We start from the raw sequence: 21,181 nt of genomic DNA on the forward strand, positions 1-21,181 counted from the left end.
ATATGATAAAATCAGTTTTTTGTATCATTCCCCATGTCTTTCCCAGGTCCTTAAGGCAAGCTTACCATCTCAGGGACAGCTCTGTGGTTGGAATAAGGGTTAAGTCTGAGGCCAGGGTCGGGATTGAATAGAAATTACTAGCTTCCCTATGTAGACCTAATCAGAGTGTGTGAGGAGACATCCTTTAGGCTCTGGCTGTGACAGCTATCCAATCATTGCTCTCCCAGCCTAAAGATTGGATCTGACCAGTAGCCAGGCCCAGAGGGCAACAAAGGGCCCTGGAGAACCTTGGGTTCTGTCCAAAGAGCAAGTCCTGCATGCCCAGTGGTCCATCCTTGGGCTGCCAAGAGAGGGGAGTTTGCTTCATCCCGGCAGCCTCCTTTCCAGATCCCCATTCATGGGAATGTGGGAGGTGGGGAGAGCAGGACGTCCTCAGGAAGGCAGCCCCTGGGACCTTGTGGCTTTGTGGCTGTTTATTCCTCCTCCTGCTTTTTCTCAAGCCCTAAACATTTCTCACAGTGTCTAGCCAGTTCCAGTTATGCAAGCAGCATTGTGTGTTAACAAGAAAAATATCCATCGGTGGTGTGTGGAATCCAAGAGCCTTTTGTCCCTCAAGCCACCCATACTTCCCCTCTAGCTGCAATGCCAGGCCCTACTATGAGGTAGGGGGATGAAGACTGCCTGGTCACACAATGGAAGAAATATCCTGGGGCTCTGTATGTGAGTCTGTGTGTTTGTGGAGGTGTGTGGTGTGGGGAACACGAACCTTGCCCAGTGGACTTTTTGAGAGTAAGGGGCAACTGGCTTGCCCTCTTCATGTCATAGCCCACAGAAGAGGACTGCAACTCGAGTCTCCCTCCTACATGTGCTGCCTTTCTCCATGACCAGGTGGCCTCTCCTCTGTCCCACAGAGTAGCTCATCACTCCTCTTTCTTGCCACTCTACACCCTTCCCGGTTCCCCAGGAAGCCATTGAGCCAAAGTGCCCAAGCCTCTGCACACTCCAGGGGCTGTGAGGGTTGCAGTAAAGGCAACAGAGAGGTGACAGCTTAGTCTGCTGGCTTGGTCTTGGGCAGCACCAGCAGACTGCCCAAGCCTGGGGAGAAAAGCGAGTCCCAGGAGGATCCCTGCAGGATTGTGGAAGAATCATTGCCAATGTGAATCTCAGTTTCCCACTAAGACCTAGTGGGAGGAGAGGTTAGACTAGACGGCCATGAAGGGACCCACCTGCTGGGCCCCGCTGCACCACACTGGCCAGCACCACTAGCAGCACCCTGGGTTCCGTTTGTTCTCTTTTCCAGAGGTCAAGCCAGTTGCCCCTCACTCTCAAAAAGTTCACAGGGTGAGTTTTGTGCTCCTCACCTCTCTGCATGCAGGCAGTCGCATCAAGCCAGACTGATTGTGATCTCGCAACTAATCTCATCTGGTTGTGAGATGGGCTTAGACCCGGGCTCTGCCATGGTGACACAGTGGCAGATCTCACTCATTTATTCATCTTTTCATTCATGTGGTAATCATGGATTGGCACCCATGGAGTATCAGGTACTGTCCAACCTCACCCGGCCCAGGAGACTTATCTTCCTCACACCTCTTGGTCCGGGACCTTGGCCCGGCCTCTTCCCAGCTCAGCGCTAAAGAGGTTGCTCCCAGCTGCCAATCCCTCTGCTCCCCTTAGCCTGGGCTAATGTCCAGTGGCCCCTGAGCTGGCACTTTCTGGACGTCCTCTTGGCTGCTCTTCAGGGACCCTGCTCACCTCTTTGGGAAGAGGCCTCCAGGCTTTCCACTCCTGAGCTAAGGTTGCTGTTTAGCCATTGTCTCATTTTTACTCCCCCAAACACTAGAAATTACTTCTCTGTTTGCTTTACCCAAGGCATGGCTGGGCCCCAGGCCTCCTAGCCAGAGTCTGGAGCCTTCGGGATCCAGCTCATATTCACCGCCCCCCAGCTCTGTGACACACAACGACCGATCTCCCCCCCCCACCCCCCCCCACCCCCAGCACCTCTGCGCGCTCCTCTGCGCAGCTGTGGGCAGTCATAGCAACAAAGGGAGATCCAGGGACAGCCAGCAGGGAGGGGCCTTCCAATCAGTGTGGGTCCACTTGTGCAAGGACAGTGGAGGGGGTGGGGAGGTGCTGGCAAGTGGGCATGGCAGAGTGCGTTGTTTCGGGGGATAGCCAGCTGGGGTATGTGTCAGAGTGAATGGGCCGGTGTGTGGCTCCATGTGTGACCCTCCCAGCAGCCGTCAACCTGCATTAGCACACACATGGGTAAGCCTGCACGTGTACACAGGAGGCGGCCGGGTACAGGGGAGGGTGGAGAAAAATATTGGCTTCGGAGGCAGGAAAGGTTTCTGTTCTGAGCTCTACTGCCAGGTTTCTAGGTCTCTGCCGCTGTTCTGGGTCTCAGTTTCTTCAACCCTAACCAGAGAGGGTTGAACTGGAGAACTCTAGGGGTGATGGCAGCTCTAACATGCTCCAGTTCCTTAATGCTCTGTGTGTTAAGAGCAGACTCAGAAAGGCTTCCTTCCTGAGAAAGGGGGACACCAGGGAAAGGCATACACAGCCACCTCTGAAATATGGATGAAACTTCTTTACTCTCTGGTAACTCCCAGCCCCTGTGCCTTGTACTTTTGTCTTCCTAGCACTGATGGAAGGGCAGAGGCAAGGAGGGGGCTATTTCTGAGGAATAGGGATGGGGGCGGGAGATCTAGGACATCAGCCCAACCAGTCCCCAGGGATGCCGCAGACTCACAAACACTAAGAGAAGGCTGCTGGGAGGAGTTGGGGGAGCCTATGCAGGCCCAGTGTATGGCCAGCATTCCTCTCTGGGCAGGACTTAAGGGCAGTAATACTGTAGCAGAAGGTTGGACGTCCCTGGGGGCTAGGAACACGGTACATGCTTTTTATTATTACAACTGTATTGGAGTGGCTTAGGCAGGTTAGTCACAGGAGAGTAAAATCCCCCACAGGGCCCTTGGTACCACCACTGCTGAGATGGATTTTTGTGTTTTGCTTTTTTGAGACAGGGTTTCACTGTATAGCCTAAGCTGGCCTAGAACTCTTGATCCTCCTGCCTCTGCTTCCTGAGTGTTGGGATTATAGCAGTGCACCATCACACCTGGCTTGAGCTGGATCTCAGTCTTGACCTCGCCACTAACTTCCCTGGATGACCTTGGGTAAGTTCTCCTTTTTCCTTTGCCTCAGTTTGCCCATGTGTACAATGCTGGAGAGACAGGGATGGGAGTGGGGAATGGTTTTCACCATACCCAAGGACTTATCTAGTCAGCTTTTGTATGTAACAGTTCCTGTGTTCTCCCAAGACCTTGAGTTGTGGAGTTGCTGCAGAAGCAGTCAGTTCTATTCCTGTTCCAGTGAAAACAAAAGGCCTGTCCTGCAAACTTGGGCAAGGAAACATACTTTCTAGGCCTTGATTCGAGGTCAGAGAGGCTTGCCCAAGGTCACAGAGGCAGTGGGTGGCAGAGGCCCAGACAGATCTTCAGGGTCCCATTCCAGTACTCCTCCACCCAAACACCACTAATTTACGTCCTGAGGTTCTAGGAAAAAGGGTGGGAACTAAGAGAGAGCTCAAGATCCACAGCTGGGTCTGAGAAGGTTAAATTCCCAGCTGGAAGCATTCAGCAAGGCTTCCAGAAACCGGGCAGTCCTTACAACTTGCAAATAAGTACCTCAGGCCACAGGAAATGATCCCAGACCACAAGGCCCAGGGATTGCACCAGAACAGTCCTGCCTGCCTGCGTGTCAGCCAGCGTGTGGGAGCAGCAGCCTGGAGTGGGGAGTCGGGGATCAGGCCCAGTTCCATTATTTTGCTAGCCGAGGAAGCCTGGGCAAGTCACGCCCCTCCTCCCGCCCCAACGTCAACTGATAATAATATACAGTAGCTCCTTATGGGGTTGCTGAGAGGAACTGCCGGCCCGGTGGACTTGCAGAGGCATTGCACATGGTAAACTGCAGCGGATTGCTGCTTGTACACATGACCTCTGGGAAACTTGGGAGGAGATAACTGGATGTGCCCGGTTCCAGGATCAGTGCCTTCTGTTTGGGGAAGTGGGGGAAAGGGAGTATGTCAGTGCTGGGGTACGCTTCCATGGGGAGGAAAGGGGAGTTGGGGCTGCACTGGAGCAGCCTTTCATGCGGGGCTGCACGGCAGGGTCCTGAGGCCGCGCTGAGGCCGGTGAGCAGGAATGCCATTCCACAAAGCCGCCCCACAACGCCTGGCCGCCGTGACCACAGCGGCGCACAGGGACCCAGGGAGGGGCGGGGCTTCTGGCCTTTTCTCTGGGAAGAATCTCCTTCCAAGAGGGTCCAGGCTAGAACACAGGATTTCCATTTCAATGCTCCCTGGCAAGCTGCCCTCCCCCGAAATCTGCTAAAGGCTCACGGAAAAGCCTTTAAAAACACACTAATTACAAACAACTCCTCGGCTTCTCCTGATTTCCCTCCACGCGGCGCGGGGGCGGGGCCGGCCGGAGCGGAGGGGTCATTTACATGCGCCTGCGCCCAGCCGGCCCTGAATTGACCTCAGCCGGCCAGGACGTGGGCCTCTGCTTCCTTCCGGGTGCCCGAAGGCCCCGCTGGGCCCGAGTGGTGGGAAACGCTGTGAGCTCCTTAGAGGCGCCTGGGAAAATGCACCGTGACCCCAGACGCCTGTTGGCAAACGGGGCCAGAACAGGACAGTATGGCAACGGGTCGCGGGCTCCAGGGGCTGGATCTGGACCCCGGCTGATGGCCTTCTGCCCTGCCCAGCTCTCCTGTGGCCACGGGGCCCAGAAAGCACAGCCTCTGCTGTCGGTACAGCCATGGGGGCCAGAGTTATGTGTGTGAAAGGTGGATTCATCCGCAACTTGCACTTCCAGCTCTCTAGGGAGAGTGGGACCGCATGTAAGGGCTTCTGAACTCTCCAAGCCCAACCAGAGCCTTAGTAAGGGCTCTGGCCTAATCTGTGGGAGACCCAGGGTATCTTGGTTGAAGTCAGGCTTTCACACAGCAACCCCTACAAGCAGGGGCCCGGCTCTGCAGGAGTCATATTATGCCTTTAGGAGGCTGAATGAACGGAACCCCATTAATCAGTTTCAACTAGCCTCAGCTCATGCCTTTGTTCATGAAGGGGATGTGATCCCTTGGGACAAGAGGGACCTTGGTTCATGCCTCTCAAGTCTTCCTCTGATAGTAACAATACTCACCAACACTCATTTAATCTTCTCAGCCAGCCACATGCAGAAGAAACAGATGGGCAGAGATATTGAGTGACTTATCAAGGGTCACACAGCTAATAGATAAGTAAAGAAACTGGGCTTGAGCCAACTGTGGTTCTATAGATCTGTAATCTCGGCACTCTAGGGGCTGAAGTAGGAAGATCATGAGTTTGAGGCCAGCCTGGGCTGTACTGTGAGACCCTCCCTTAATACAAACAACAAAAAATCTGGGCTTGGAACCCAGAGGCCCCAGTCTTTATCACTGTGCTCTAAGGTATAATCTAAGAGAACCATAATAATAATTGTCTTTTGTTAGTGCCTACTCCTGTGTCAACCATTTTATACATATACTCTTAATTAATGTTCATAAATCTATAAGGCACACTCGATTGTCTCCATCTTATAAATGAGGCCACAAAGACTTAGAGGGGTTAATGATTTTCTTAATGCCCTATAATTGGTAAGAGGCAGAGATGGGATTTCAAACTCCAGCTCTGCCTGGTTCTTGACAGGCTGACTTCTCAGGGGCACCTTTGTCACCATTACAAAATTCTTCAGGAGTTAGGATGCAATGGTGTATCCGTTGAGTGCTTATGAGGACCAGGCCTTGGTCTAGTTGTTCTACCTATATCATCTCTTTTGAAGCTTACACCTGCCATGTGAGGATGGGGTCGTGTTCCCATTTACAGACGAGAATGCTGAGTCCGAGAGGCCTTATCTCTTGTCCTCCCTCCCTCTAGGTAGGTCACACCCAAATCGTCTCAGCATTCCCATTCCTATTTTGGAGAATAACCAACCCAACCCCAGTTTCTTTCTCCTCAGCTGGAAGGAAATGAGGCTTGTTGAAGACAACATTTAATTGTTGATTAAATGTTGGAGTCCTGGCTCTGCCACTTCTGAACTGGGCAACTTGTGATAAGTCACTGTCTTATCTGAGCCATGACTACCTCATCTCAGGTGCGAGGGGCTGATCAAATGACAAAATAGGATGAAGAAGCATCTCATAAGCTCCGGGGGACTGTGCAGAGGTGAGCAGGGGCTCTGAGATGAAGGCTTCCATCTCTAGCATTCTGGCATGACCTCATTGCACACGTGTCCACCACATGCCTTGGCACCACTATTAAAACACACACACCAGCAACGGTGGGCTTCAAACAGATGGGTGGGAGGGGATTGTCCTTGCCCCTGAGTTGTCTCTCCTCCAGGCAGAGCATCCGCTAGCTCCTTTAATCCTTCCTTCTAGGATTTCAAGACCCTCCCTCCCCCCAGACAGTTAGGTAAAGTAGAGAGATCATTAGGTTTGGAACCCTGCAGACTTGGATTTAACTCAGAGTTTTGCCAATTTCTAACTAGTGTGATCTTGGGAAATTCACTTTACCTCTCTCTGGAGATGCTAATAGTACTACCAGGCTTCTCTCTCTCTCTCTCTCTCTCTCTCTCTCTCTCTCTCTCTCTCTCCCTCTCCCTCTCCCTCTCCCTCTCCCTCTCCCTCTCCCTCTCCCTCTCCCTCTCCCTCTCCCTCTCCCTCTCCCTCTCTCTCTCCCTCTCCCTCCCTCCCTCTCGCTGGGGATGAAACACAGGACCTTGAGCATGCTCAGTGCATGCTCTACCACCGACCTGCACCCCAACCCAGCAAGTCTGTTGATATCAAGTAGCAGGGGAAGAAGGTCAAGCAGGGCTCTGGAGAACCAGAAGAGGGGCACTTACCTTAATCTAAGAGGAAGAAGCGGCTGCACAGAGATGGTCCTTGAAGCAGGCATAATAACTAAGAACAGCTATACAAACTTGCTGTGCATCAGGCACCATTCTAAGTGCTTCACATGTATAACCTAATTACTCCCTTATGAGAAATTCAACATTATAACTATTTTTATTCCCATTTTACTCATAGGGAAACTGAGGCACAAAGCAGTTAAGTCAGTTTCCTGACTAGGCAGTCAGGCTCCTGAGGCTGGCCTCGAGTTCTCAGTCCTTTTGCCCTAGCCTTCCAAATGCTAGGATTACAAACATGTACCACTGTGCCTGCCTGACTAGAAACTCAGGGTAATTTTACTCTCTCTCTCTCTCTCTCTCTCTCTCTCTCTCTCTCTCTCTCTCTCTTTTGCAGTAGTGGGGTTTGAGCCTAGGGCCTCAAGCTTGCTAGGCAAGCACTCTAGCTCTTGAGCGACACCCAGTCCTCATTTTTACATGTAATTGCTTTTGTTTTGTTGTTGTTATTTTGCAATGCTAAGGATGAACCCAGGGCCTCACACATGCTAGGCAAGTGCTCTATCCCTGAGCTACATCCTGAGCCCAAGGACACAGTCTTAACCGTCCCCACCCAAGTTGCTTGGGCTAGTAGAAGTTTGCCAACTGAAGTGGAGGTTGAGTATGGAGGGAGTCATTCCAGGGTTGGAGTATAGTGGGCCCCATGTACCAGGCTTAGGAACTTGGACTGGATTCTGGGGCAATGGGGAGTCACTGGCAGCTCTTTGGGAATGACATGAAGAAAAGGTCTAACTTACTGTAGTGTGGAGTCTGGTCAGAGCAGGATGTACTCTGGTGGGAGAGAAATGATAAAGGCCAGAATTAGGGCAGTGTTTGTAAGGATGGAATGCTTGGGATGGATTCCAGAGCTATTAAGAAGGTAAAATTGGCAAGTCATGGTAATTAATTAGAAATGAGGGAGAGGGAGGAGCAAAGATTTCTAGCTGGGAGCCTGGGTGGATGGGAGGGGGGTGCCTCTTGAGAAATCAAGCCAGGGGAAATGCAGTCTGGGGGTACGATAAGTTCCATTTGGGGTGAGGTAGGTTGGATGTGTCTTTGGAGATGACCACTAGGTACAGGTCTATGCTGGCTGAAGCTCGAGGGAGTGGTCCAGGTTTAGGTGACTGGAAATTCACTTGCTGACAGGAGGAAGTAGAAGCCACTGGAGTAGCTAGGAGGCCACTAGGAGGGGAACGTCTATGGGGAGGGAGGTTTGAGAATGGCACTTTAGGAGACCCAAAAGTGCCATTCTTTTGGGTCTCCTAAAGTGCTGAAAAAGAGGTGCCCAGAAAAGAATGTCCAAAGAAATAGGGAAACCAGAAAAGCCATGTCTTAAGTGGAGAGTAGAGAATTAGGGAGTAAAGATTGTCATGAAGTTAAAGTTATCAAATGCAGCTGAGTGGTTCAAGGAGTTAAGGACAGCCAAGAATCCGCTAACTTTTGCAATTAGGTCCTGGGTGAAACTGAAGGAGGGAGGAGGACCCTGGGCAAAGGGGAGACACCAGGTCAAGGGGAAAGCCAAGAGTGGCTGATGAGAATTTGAGTCCCTTCCCTCCTGGTTATTTTGCTCCCTGCCTCTCCCCCCTACCCCCCAGACTTGGGTCTCTGCCCTGGGCATGCTGGGGTTTGTCAGTGCCTTTCAAAGTGTTGGGCTCTCCACCTCTCCTCAGGCTCCCTCAAGTCTCACAGCCGAAACCTCCCTTTGCTTGGCTCTGGAATAAGCCCCTGGGAGAGCTGATGAGACAGCAATTAGACCAGTTGCAACGGCCATGCGCTCACATCTCTGTGCCAGGGCAAGCCTATTGGCACCCTGCCAAACTCTTGCAGGCCAGCCTACTGCCTGGTCTCTCTCCTTGTGACCCCTACAGCCACTCTCTACAGAGAGGCCTCCAAGGGAATGGAGGCCTTGCTAGAAACTCTGGCCCCCTTTGAAGCTGGACAGCTATGCATTCAGGAACCAGGTACAACCCTATCAGCCCCGGGGCCCAGCCAGTGCCCACCAGTTGAGGGCAGTTGAAGGAAAGGGAAATGTTAGGGGTAGGCCTCCTTCCCACACTGCTGCCCATCTTGTGTGACTCAAGGAGCATGTCACCCCCTTCCCAGGCTATTGGGTCTCCCCCTCTGCAAAGTTTCTAGGGGATTCCAGGCCCTAGGAAGAAATCTGACTTTGTCGGGTTGGTTCTTTGGGGCCTGCAACATCTGCCTGCTGTGCTCTGTGGCTGCTGGGGCCTGATTTTCCAGAGGATTTGGGGTGTTGGTAGGAAGGGAGTGGTCCCATCTCATGTCTCTACTCCCAACTTTAGCACATTCTCCCTTCCTGTGTTATACTTGCAGTTCATGGAGATAGCCCCCTGGCTTTGACTTCACCCCCTCAAAGTTGCTACATCCTAGAACCATTACAAAATGTTCATCTGTCACAATGGTGTTTGATGATATAAAGGCCATGAAATACTCCAGTGGGCTCTGCCATGAAAAGACCACCCTCTCCTTCCCATCCTCTCACGACATTTCAGTGACTGGTTCTGTGTTGGGCCCTAGAGGGACAGAAATGCCTCAGAGATCACTTCTGCCCTCCTGGAATGCACAGTCTAGGAGGCACTGATCTGTTCACAAGCCATTCACATGTCTCATTTGGGTGTTAATACTGGTAAACTTCTGAGCACAGGAAGGGAGGGGAAAGGAGGAGTGACAGAGTTATACCGAGGTATGCAGGGACAGGTCAACAGAGCTTTGGGAGGTGGACAAGGAGGCAGAGGTAGCAGTGTGGGAAGAGACCCTGAGGCCTGCAGTGGCCTGATTTTTGTTTTGTTTTGTTTTTTGACACAAGGTCTCACTATGTAGCACAGGCTGGCCTCATCTTCTCAGTTCTCCTGCTTCAGCCTCCTGAGTGGTGGGCTTACAGGTGTGCATTGCTGTGCCCAGGTAGGCCTGGTATTTTTGAGGGATGTGGGTTGCGTTCTTTGGTACCTATCCTAGTACACGTGGAGAAACTGAGGTATGGAAAGGACGTCCTTGGGAGGTGGTGGTGGAGACGCAGGGAAATGCCACTCAAGCCACAGCTTGAAGGCTGGAGTTACTGTGCTGCTTCTAGCTTGGCCTGGCAGAGATGGATGTGTGGTGGGCTGGGGCCAGACTGTGGCTACTAACTGGTACTAGAGGCTTGAAACCCTTAGTCTTCTTGTCTCTAAAATGGGGATAATAATACATGCTTTATAGGCTTGATGTGTGTGGGAGAAATGACATCATGCCTATAAAAGGGCCTCGGAAATGTAAAGCTCATGGGAAAAGATTGTTGTTATTGGGACCCTCTGTCTGGCCCTGGATTAAGAGCTGCCACCTTCAGGATCCTCCCAGCAGCAGGTCTAGCTCCTCTTCCTACCGTTCCTTGCCCAGCATCTGTGAGTGCCTGCAGGGCCTGGCCCTAGGAAGGTTCCCTTATGATCAACACTCAAACACGCTCACATTCCTGCTGTACGCACAACTAACAGAATGAATGTGAGCTGGAGATAGCCCTGAGGGTCGACGTGTCCTCAGACATGCACCATGAAGGCCCCTCATCTGCCCCTCTCCTGTGCACAGCATGGGCACACGTAGCCCACTTCCAGTTTCCCCTCTGAGTTGTTGAACTCGGTGCCATCCACTCCAGTTTACAGATGAAGACAGTGAGGCTCAGAGACTCATCACACAGCCAGCAACATGGAAGACATGGTGGGCACATGCTTTCCCAGGGCATGCCCCCAGCCCCATTTGTGCACACGTGCCCCCTCCTCCCAGGGCTGGCTGATTTCTGTTCTCCATTGGACACCACAGGCATCTGTTTAACCTTGGGAACGGCTCACAGAACCGGTCACTTGCTGGGAGGCCAGTGCTGCTGGCAGGGTGTTGGAGGATGGGAAAGGGGGGGTGGGGAGCTGGGGGGGTGGAGTTGAGGAGGGAGGGGAAAACCTGATCAAAACCATGTCACAAAGGAGGGGAATGGGGTGGGGGGGAGGAGAGAGAGAGAAAGAGAGAGAGAAAGAGAGAGAGAGAGGTTTCCATTCACAAAGAAATCATTATGGTTAATTTAATTCATTGTAGCGTTTAATACAGAAAAGCTTTTCTACAGAGACTGGGCATCAGGCCAACATTTATATATAAATGGGTTTTATTTTAAAAGCGAATGCAGTGAGGGGGATAGGCTGGGGTTAGCCCTCTCGCTCCCTCTCTCCTTCCCTCCCCTCTTTATCTACCTTTCTGAGCCTGTGTGGACCAGGAACCAGGTACCCCACAAAGCAGTGACTCCTTGCTCCCCACTTCTGTGTCCCAACAGTTCTTTTCCTAGGACCCTGCTTCCTTTGCTTTTTCAGGACTACAGGGAGACCATGCACTGGACTCAGCTCAGAGCTGCACTGGGAAATGAAAATCTTTAACTGTTCACCAGTTAAGAAAGTACTTAGAGATCACTCCACCTTCCTTAGCCCCATCCAGGGCAAGTTCTACCTCCATCCTCTAGGGGAGGACATTGAGGCACAGAAAAGGAGCAGGACTTGACTATGGGCATACAACTTGGTAGGTGGCAATGGCAGAACTTGAACCTGGGTCTTCTGTTTCTCTGTACAATGCTCCAGAAGGTGCAGTGCCCCTGGCCTGTGAGCTCTTCGGTCCTGGGAGCCTAGCTCTGGCCCCCTGCACCAGAGTCAGGCCCAGATCTGCATTACCAGGCAGCTTGTGGGGTGTTCAGATCCCCCTCCCATCACTTTCAGTCCCCCAGCAAGCTAATCAGCTAATTCACACTGTGGTGTCAATGGCAAATAATAACTTACTGTAAAGTGCTAATGGTGCAATTTCAGGCTCTCTGGGCTTGCTGGAGGCTGGAAAAGAGCTGTGGGGATAGGGAGACCTTTTAAGAGTCCATCATATTATATTACAAACCATTTATCCTACACCCCATGTTGCCACATATGCACGCAATGTCCATTGGCCTAGGGTTGCAGTCTACTGAGGAACACAGTGCCATGCATTGAGTGGCACCTGCTCTTAAAGAGCCAAGGCTGGGGGAAGCACCCAGATTTGCCTGCCTTCCTTTTTTCCTAGGCTCTAGTTCCAGCAACGGGGACCCAGACACACATGGCCTGGCCCCATGGGAGAAGAATGTAGCTAGGGTGCCAACCTGAGGACTCTGCAAAGCTGGCTTCCTTTGCTTCTGTGCTACCAGGTACCAGGCCCTGCTTTCAGACCCTAGCTCCTTTTTTCCTCACATGACACATGGTCCCATCATAGGGATAAGATAACTAAGCCCTGGAAAATTGAAGTGACATGCTCAAGGCCATGCCACTAGACACAGTGGAGTTTGAGTTAACATTCAAATCTTGAGATCCCTGGCCTTATGGCTGACAAAAGTGGGGTCTAGACAAAGAGGCATAGTGGATCCTCCGGGTAGGAGGCAGAACCCTGCTCCTCAGTGTCAGTGGATGGGGCTTCTGACTTCAACAGGGACAACCTCTTTCATGGGCTTCAGGGCTACCTACCAGGCTCACCAGCTTCGGTGGGGAGGAAGCTGGTGGGCTCAGCAGCCTGGACATCAGGATGAAGTCTAGACTCAAAAGAGAGAGCAAAGGCCTAGACCCAGGCTTGCCCTGTCCCCAGGGCCCTAGAGAACAACTAGAGGGACTTGAGTCTGGAGTCCAGGCCCCCAACGAGGCTGGAGTCCCCAGTACCCCTACTGTGTGTCTCCAGGTCTCCCAGTGGCCTGGCTGGTATTTGGGGTTCAAGCCCAGCTGAGTCTCACATCTGGATCCCGTTAGTTCTTTCTTGGCCGGGAAGAATGTGTGCAACGCCGGAGGAGCTGCTGGACTGCGGACTTGCCGCCGGGCCCAGGCTATCAAAGCAGAGTGGCGGGCAGCCGGCCCCTGGGGAGGGGCTTCTCAGGCTCTCCATCATCACGCCGCCGCCGGTAGCTCCGGGGTGGAGCAGGGGCCTTTCAGCAGGCACTGGGCCTCGGAGGAGCCAGCCAAGTGGCCGGGGCGCAGCCCGGGCAGGCCCGCTGCTTCTGATTAGTGGCTCACCAGCTGCTCCTGCCCGCCGACCTGCCCCCGCAGCCAGAGCAGACGGAGCTGCCCATGCTCCTCCAAGTCCAAGGTTGGGGCCCCTAGCCAGGGCAGGCACGGAGCTGACCTCTGCAGACCCTTTAAAAAAGCAGACACTTGTATTTTCCTTTCCGAATCTTCATTTGCTCTCTCCTTCGAGTCCCCTCTCTGAAGAGTTCCAACCACAACCAGCCTTAGTGAGATTCAGTTATTAAAAAATAATACTAAGGCATGTGTAGCCTTTTATAGTATAGCATAGTGGTTTAAGGGGGAAGGTTCTGGAGCCAGGCCACCTGGGTTTAAATCCTAGTTCTGCCACTTATTAGCTCTGTGACTTGGGGCAAGTTACATAGTCTCTCTGTGCCTTAGGTCTCTCCCAGAGGCCCTGTAAAATTGCTGTAGCAATAGGTTCCTAGGTCACAGTGTGGCTGTGAGATGTAAATGAGTTTGTACTGGAAAGTGCTTAGAATAGTGCCTGGCACATAGTGAGCACCCAATAAATTATTATTGTCGCAAAGTTTGTTTACATGCATCGACTCATTTGAGACTCCAGCAACCCTGTGACTTACAGGTTATAATGGAAAGCTGGTCACACTGTGAATAGAGGGAGGGTTGGGACAGCCTCAGCTGCTCTCTCTGTCCTATTCCCCAACACACCATGTCCCTCATGGCATTGCCCATGGTGCCTCAGTCAAGCAACAGCAGGAAGGAACTTTTCTCCAGGTTTCAATTCTTATCTTTGCCACATGGCTGGTGGGCCCAGCAGACAGGTCAAAGATTTCAAGCAGGAGCCTGGAGAACTGCTAATCCCTGGGAGATATGGCTGCAGAGAGACAGTGTGGGCCTCAAAGCCTAGACCTGCCTGGGGTCCCCCAAGACTCATCTTGTTCAAAGAGCAACTCATCTAGTGGGAGCAAGAAGCCAGTAGCCCACCCTCCAGCCAAAAGCATACCCCATTCTGAGGCACCTCCTGCAGCCTTCTTCCACGCCCCCTGCTTCATGGGCTTCCCATGCGGCTGGCTGCTCAGTGGTGCAGCAGGGAGAGGGAGGCTGCAGAGAGGTGGGAGTCCTTGCTCTTTTCCCCCATGCCCACAGCCAAGGGATCCTGGCCAGGCCTGCAGGGAGCTGGCAGGAAAGCCTCCAGGGAATGTGACCACAGCTCACCCTGCCTCTGCCACAGGCCAGCTGGCACCAAAGGCTGCAAGCACCATTTCTAAATTGAGCTCAGAGATTTGCTGAGGGTTGAGTTCTCCAGCAGGGAGAGAGAAGAGGGCCCAAGAGAGTGCTATTGAGATCCCTAGGGGCCACTCTAGCATCTGTGACCAAGCAGGGCCACTTCTCCAATACTGTGAGTAGGGGCAGGGGAGGGCATAGCCTGAATCCCATGTTCAAATCCAGATTCAGCCTCTCAGTAGTGATGACACAGAGGTGCTTGAGCCTGGGTCTCAGGGTGAGGTGGGGATGAAGGACATGCTGCATGAAAAGAGCCTGGTACAGGGCTGGCATGAAAGAGGCACGCATCACCTGTGCGGCAGTTCCCCACACCCTCAGGCTTTGCTGGTCTGGACTTGCTGTGTCTGATGCTGTGTCCTAGCTTCCCTTGTCATGGTCACTGGCCATTTTAGGACTGCCCATTTTCTCTTCACCCTGCCCCCCTGTATCCTGATTTCTTTTCAAGAGATGACCTCGCTCCAGTTTTTGTGGTCTTAGCAGGGGATAATCTAAGGCAACTACTTTAGCTGGGAGGCCAAGGAGCTGGCTGGGACTGGGGCTCAGCTCAGAGGATGCTCTGTCCTCGAGCAAGTGGAGTGGTGGGTATTAGCCACATTGATGGTGTCCTGTCCAGGCTGTTCTGGTTATGAGACAGGCACTGTGCATGTGTCCTGTGTCTGGAAGCTTTGGATCCTCCTTGGCTTTCTGTCACTCTCAAATCTAGCTCTTTTGCACTCATAAGATCTGTGAGACTGCTCCATGAATCTTGAGACAAATTCCCTGGCAGCTCAAGGTGACTGGAGCTTGTTTTCTGTGTTTGCTGTCTCCCCACCAAATTATGGGGGCAGACACTCTGTCCTCTGGCTCCCCTTCTCCCTTCTGAAGGCCTAGCATGTGTGCATGGTGCACACCATGCAAGCCTGTGCACACACTTGCTAGCCCTTGACCCCTGTCCTGGAGAAAGGGAGAAGTGCTTTGCTAGAGGCCAGGTAAGCCTTCAGTGCAGGGGAGACCCTGCTTTGAAGAACTGGCATGGAAAGAAACCATCTGGTGTGGAGGCAGAAGTTGTGAGAAGGATGATTTCCGGAGGTCCCGCTGAGTCTCAGTTGAGACTTAGCCTCCTACCCCCAGCAAACAAATGATCAGTCCTATTAAGTGTCTGGGCCAGAGTGGCACTCCATTACTTCTTGTTCTGTGGTTCTGCCATTGTTGGACCAAGAAAGCAACGATCTGTGCAGAGGCATCAGACCCCCTGCAGGCCAGAGTTAGCAGAGCAGTCCAGGAGGCCAAGCAAAGGAGGACTTTGCTCTGTGTATGTGAACACAGATCTAAGCATAGAGACATGCAGAACTGCTTTCATTGTTCGTGTGAGTGATCCTACTCTACAGACACCCATGTTTTCTAACTTACTTTAAACTAAACAGTATGTATGGGGCATCTTTCCATGCTGTGTGTGTTGATCTACCCTACTCTCTTGAATGGCCATATTGGTTTCCACAGTATGGAATGGTTTTGGGAACCAGTCCTTTCACAACGATTGGTTAGCTCATCTACAATTCCTGCATGTGAGTACTTCTGTAGGATACTTAGCCAGGAGAGGAATGCTGGGTTAACGCTTAGATTTGATCTTCTTATGACCCTGTCCTTCTAACTAGACTGGAAGTTTCAGAAGGACAGGGTCTGGCTTGCAGGCAGGAGAAACTATTACCCACTGGTTTACCTGGGGAAAACCATCTCGCATCCCGGTTCTGGCTTTGTGAGGATACAAGCTACATCCAGAGCTTCCTGGCCCTCTAGATCAGGCCCACTGCATGGTTGAAACAACACCAGAGCCAGCCGTCTTGCTTCCTAAATTCAGCTGGACAGACTCATAGGCAGGATGTTTGGGGAAACTGCTCCACCTGCTCCTCCATGTGGCCCTGGGACCTTCATTACCTCCAGCCTGGGGTCCCTCCTTTCCCTTCTCATTTGCCCACTGGAGACCAGTATCTCAGCCCTTCCACTAGGGCTGTATGCCGCTGAAAGCACGCCCAGGCATGGTAGGGCACAGAGTCCAGAGATCTGCAAAGTGCAGAGCCTACTGGCAGCACCTGGCAGTGGTGGGTGGAGTGGAGGCCAGAAGCTGGGGATTTTTCCTTAATAACAACCTGGCGCCCCAACTCGTTGGCGGCTCTGCCCGCCTGCAAGCCAGCCTGCCCCCCCCTCAGGAGGAGCCTTCATCTTCAAAGCTTTTTGGGAAACAGTTAATTAACCCTCACAGCCCTACCGCCTGCCTGCCCAGGAGGCTGGAGGAGGCTGCTATCCCCTCAGCTCCATAGGGCGGGGGTGGGGGGGTGGGAAGGGGAAGGGAGGGCTGGTGAAACCCAAGTCTAGAGAAAGGGTGTGATGCTGGGACCTAAGTGACCGCAGGCTCCCAGACAATGAAGCAGCCTGCCTTTCAACCCCTTCCCACCTTCCCATAGCTGGCGGGAACAGCGGATACTAAGCCATACCACACCACGGAGGACTAGGGGTGCAAGAGCTTACTTTCAAACACAAGTTTAGGAGAAATAAGTCACATCATCTCTCTGTGCCCCAGCTTCCTCATCTTTAAAACAGTGATGTTAAGAACCTAGGTGTCAGGACTGTGCGACCAACCTAATGGAACAGGGCAGGAGCAAGTGCCCTGGGAAGTATGTCCAAATAATGATGTGAAGGAATCAGGAGTATCAGAGAGCCACCTTGGGATTGGGGCACTGAGTGGAAGAGTGGCCCAAGGGGGCAGTGGGCAGCCGGTTGTGCCCCTTGAGCTCTGAGCAGGGGCAGCTACCCAGCGGTGTGAAGAGGGAGAGAGCAGCTGGCAGAGGCATGCATCTTGCTCCTTGGCACCTTCTTTTCTTGCCTCACCTCCACTCACTTTTATCCTCCCCCAAGATTCTCGTGCACATGTGCACACACAGCACATTCATCTACATGTGTGTGCAGAAGAGCACACACATGCACACCCACAAAAGCACCCAGGAGCTGAAGCAAATCAGTGGCAAGGACGGGGTGGTTTGTAACTTCATATTTAGCTGTGCCGCACAAAGATGTTCTGGCCCAGGTGTCCAGGACTCAGGGAACCCAGGGAAGGACAGATGAGAGTTAGGTGGGGAGTTGGATGCCCAATGAAATGGCCTCCTTTAATGACCCTACATTGTCTGCTCTTGTTTTGCTGACCACCTCAGCACTTTATGTTTCTGAGGGCAAACACCACAATTCTGTTCCACTTATTTCTATGTCCTCTATAAACCAGAAGCTTCCCAAAGACAGTGACAGAGTGCTGTTTTTCTGCCATGACCCTAGCATGCTGGGAATTGTTAGCATATACTATGTGTCCCCTCTGTGCTTGGTATCATGTAACAGAGGGTGGCTTAATCTTCACACCTAAGTATGAAGTCAACATCATCTTGCACCTTTCACAGATAGGGAAGCTGAGGCTTAGAGTGGGGGCCCAAGGTCTCCCTGCTAAGGTGAAGCAAAGCCAAGGCTCTGACCAAAGCCAGTGCTCTCCACCCCCAGCACACTGCTTTTTCTCTGGGAGTTTGTAAAGGACTTCCTGGGCTGGGAGCAGAAGCCCGGTAGGGTCAACAGGAGCTGGCAGCAGCCTGACTCAGTGGGTTGCTCGGCCTTCATGCCTACATCCACTCCAGCCTATCTGTGCAAGAATTCAGAGGTGGCAGCCATTTTCCCTGCACCCCAGGAGAGACGGGCACTGGCTGAGGAGAAGGAAGGTCCAGAGAGGGGAGGATCTGGACATAGGCAACAGATCCAGAACAAGCCCAGAACTGAGCCAGGCCCATGGAGGTGAGCACTGCTGCTGTTCTAACCACCAGACTCTGCAGCTGCTCCCTTAGGCGTGGGCCCTAGCATTGGCACAGAGGCCTTAGAGTGCCAGTGAGAAACTAAGCCCTCCTAAAGCCAAGCCAGGAGCTGGGCTACTGTGTGTGGACCCTGTGGGCAGAGGAGGGGGCAGTCTGGCGCCTGGTAGGAGGGGCAGCCAGGTGAGCAGCCCTCCCCTGGCAGGAGGAGGGAACTAGAAGTCCAGAGGGGGAGGCTTGTTTCTCTAGAAGGGAAACCTTCAAACACTAATTGGTAGTTGCAAGTAATTAAAGTAATTTACTAAGATTATAAAGAAATTTCTTAAGAGTGATTAAGCAACTCCGGCTGTGTATGGTTGTTGGTAATCACTTCCCCAGGGGGATTAGTGCACTTGGCAGGGTGGAACAGGGATGCTCACACCAATGGGTCCTGATTCTTCAGCAGGGGGGCGGGTCACAGAGGCTGCAGGGCATGTTGGGAGATTGCTGAAACTCACCAGGGGAGACTCAGATTGGAGCTGAGTGTATATGGAGGTCCACATGTTCCAGGCACCCTCCAAGGCTCAGGTGCACCCCCCCACACACATATGCAGGCACTGATGCAAGTGCTTTATATACACATGCCATCACAGACATCTCTAGACCCAGACATGTGCACAGGCAAAGATCATGTTTCTGTCACACAGTGGCTTGCATAAATTACACATGATATTATATACCTCTGGGACCTACACAATTCCCACAGTCAACAGGCACAGATACTGATATAGGACCTCCCGTCCACACCCAGGCACACCCAGACACTGGAGAGATGAGCTCACGTGCTTATAGTCATGTACACACGCAGTTGTCAGTGTACCTAGACACAGACACATACTTAATAGAGAAATACACATCTGTAGTCACAGTGCCACATGTGGACAGATACATGTACACAATCAAACACATATCCAGGTATCTAGCTCCATCTAGACAGTCTCAAATGCTCAGACTCCCACACACGTATGACCCAGCATCTCATGTACAATTGCTCATTGACTGTCACCCAACCCAGCCATCATGCACGCACACTCACACTAGAACCACACCTACACAAGACTTGCTCACAGTCTGTGCCCCACACCTTGCCTGTTCAACAGTCTGCTGAGAGCTGCCTCCCGAGTGCTCAGAGGTGGCTGAGTCAGAGCCTGTGTTACCCAGAGCACTGTCCTGGGGACCCTTCACCAGCCACCCTTATCTAGGTCCAGCCAGGTGAACCAGAGGTGGGTTGGAGGGGCATGGAGAAGGGGGCCTGGGCCAGAGTTGGGCATGGCTAGGACAGCTCTGAGAAGCCCTCTGGCAGGAGGATGTGGGTCACAGGATACAGGCTCCAATCCCAGATCATCGCTTTCTAGCTATGTGACATTTTCCAAGTTCCTTCATGGTTCTGACAGTTTCCTCATCTGAAAAATGAGGATAACACTACCCTTGGCCTAGGCAGTATTGTCATGCAGATGAAATAAAACGATCAGTTCAAACCCCAGCAGCACTCCTCAAAGAGAAATAAAATGATCAACATGGGCTCCTGAATTGTCCCCTTAGCTGGGGCAAACCTCTTTGGAAAGCCCCTATGTGAGGCAGGCAAGAGGTAGCTCACACTCAGCGGCCCAGACCCTTGGTCCTCAAAGGTGTAAGTAGAAAGCAAAGTTGGCCAGAGCCCTTGGAGCTCTCAGAAACCCTGGCCTCTGGTCCTGGCTCAGCCTTGTACACACTGGAGAGCCTTGGGGAACGTCCTTCCCTTCTTTAGGCCTCAGTTTCCTTCTTTGTTCCCCTAAACAGTAGGGACAGGGGGAAGGGATGACCTAAATGATCCTTAAGCTCCCTCCCAGCGCTGACATTCCAGGGTTCATGTAAATGACCCACTTGAGTCTGGTCCAACTTGAATGATGTTAATCACGGTGTCTATTATTTTGCCCTAAGAGGGTCTCTGCTCCCCACAGGGCCTATTGATGGTGATGAGGGTTGGGGGGTGGGAGCTGATCATGAGGGTGCCTTGCTGAGGAATACAGGAGCGCCAAACTCAGGCATAAAAGACTGAGAGAATGAAGTTACAAGCAGTGTCCACGGAACCATGGGAAGAAAAAGAGTCTGGGAAAGTCCTATGAGAATGGCCGCCTCAGCCCCATTTCCATTTCAATAAATGCCAAGGGCAACTGGGACTTTACTCTCTTGACCCTTGAGGCTTCCCCTCCCCCACTGGCCACTTGTTTCTCTGTCCAGAGTAACCTTAAAGTGCTTTAAAACACAAAAGGGCCATGGGTGTGTTGCAGAGACAGCAGAGAGGAGAGATGCTGGGAACAATCTCCCTGCAGAGCAGGTGAGGCAGCTGCAGTAGGAAGAGAGCTGGACCCACTGCTAGCAGCTTGTGGCCTTAAGGAAGAAATGGGTTACCCACTGGACCAGGCCCAGGCACTATGGGTTTGCAGTTCTGCCACCCCCACGCCAAGGGCTCAGATGTCACCACATTGACATTCATTTGGCTATATAGAGTCTCACAGTTACAGAGTACCCAAGTGCAGAGTACCACCCCTGGGACCAACACATGCGTCCTCTTGTTCAGTCTGTCAGGAGCTCTGTGAGGGTGGGACCATACACCTTGGATCTCAGCAGGCACTACCTTGGCTCTGGCAGATTTCTAGATGCCCAAGTGGAGTTTCACCTTGAATGAGACCAAACACATTGTCATTGACTCCTGAGCCTGGGGCCCTCACACCTGCTCTCTTTAGAGCCAGAAAGGGCTCTAGCATAGAGTCTGTCCCCAGTCAGCTCTGATGCCCCAGCCTGGGACATCAAGAGTTAAGGGTACTTGGGTCTTGGATAACTTCATGTGTGGTGGCCTGGCCTTATTGGGAAGTCTTGTTCCTGACAAGTGGGTCAGTGCCACACTATTCCTTACTTCCTTCTCTACCAGCAGTGGTGTCCTAACTTGTCACAGCTCTCCTTGGACACAAAGGTCCATGGAGGAGTGGGAAGAACACTGACTTGAGAGCCAGCCCCACACTTAAATGCTGGTCTGACCATTTTCTGTGTGTGACCTTGGACAAATCACTTTACCCTTCTGAGTGAGCCT

General features: G+C 52.3%; 1 long non-coding RNA gene across 1 annotated transcript; it reads left to right on the forward strand.

Annotated features, from left to right (window-relative positions):
* The first annotated feature begins 8,250 nt into the window (after positions 1-8,250).
* On the forward strand, positions 8,251-13,528 carry LOC141419609 (uncharacterized). Its single transcript, XR_012444243.1, has 5 exons — positions 8,251-8,917; positions 9,784-9,878; positions 11,303-11,504; positions 12,030-12,150; positions 12,672-13,528. It is a non-coding gene; the product is annotated as an uncharacterized lncRNA (long non-coding RNA).
* Positions 13,529-21,181: the final 7,653 nt, after the last annotated feature.

The sequence above is a fragment of the Castor canadensis genome, chromosome X, assembly GCF_047511655.1.
Source record: "Castor canadensis chromosome X, mCasCan1.hap1v2, whole genome shotgun sequence".
Classification (NCBI taxonomy): domain Eukaryota; kingdom Metazoa; phylum Chordata; class Mammalia; order Rodentia; family Castoridae; genus Castor; species Castor canadensis.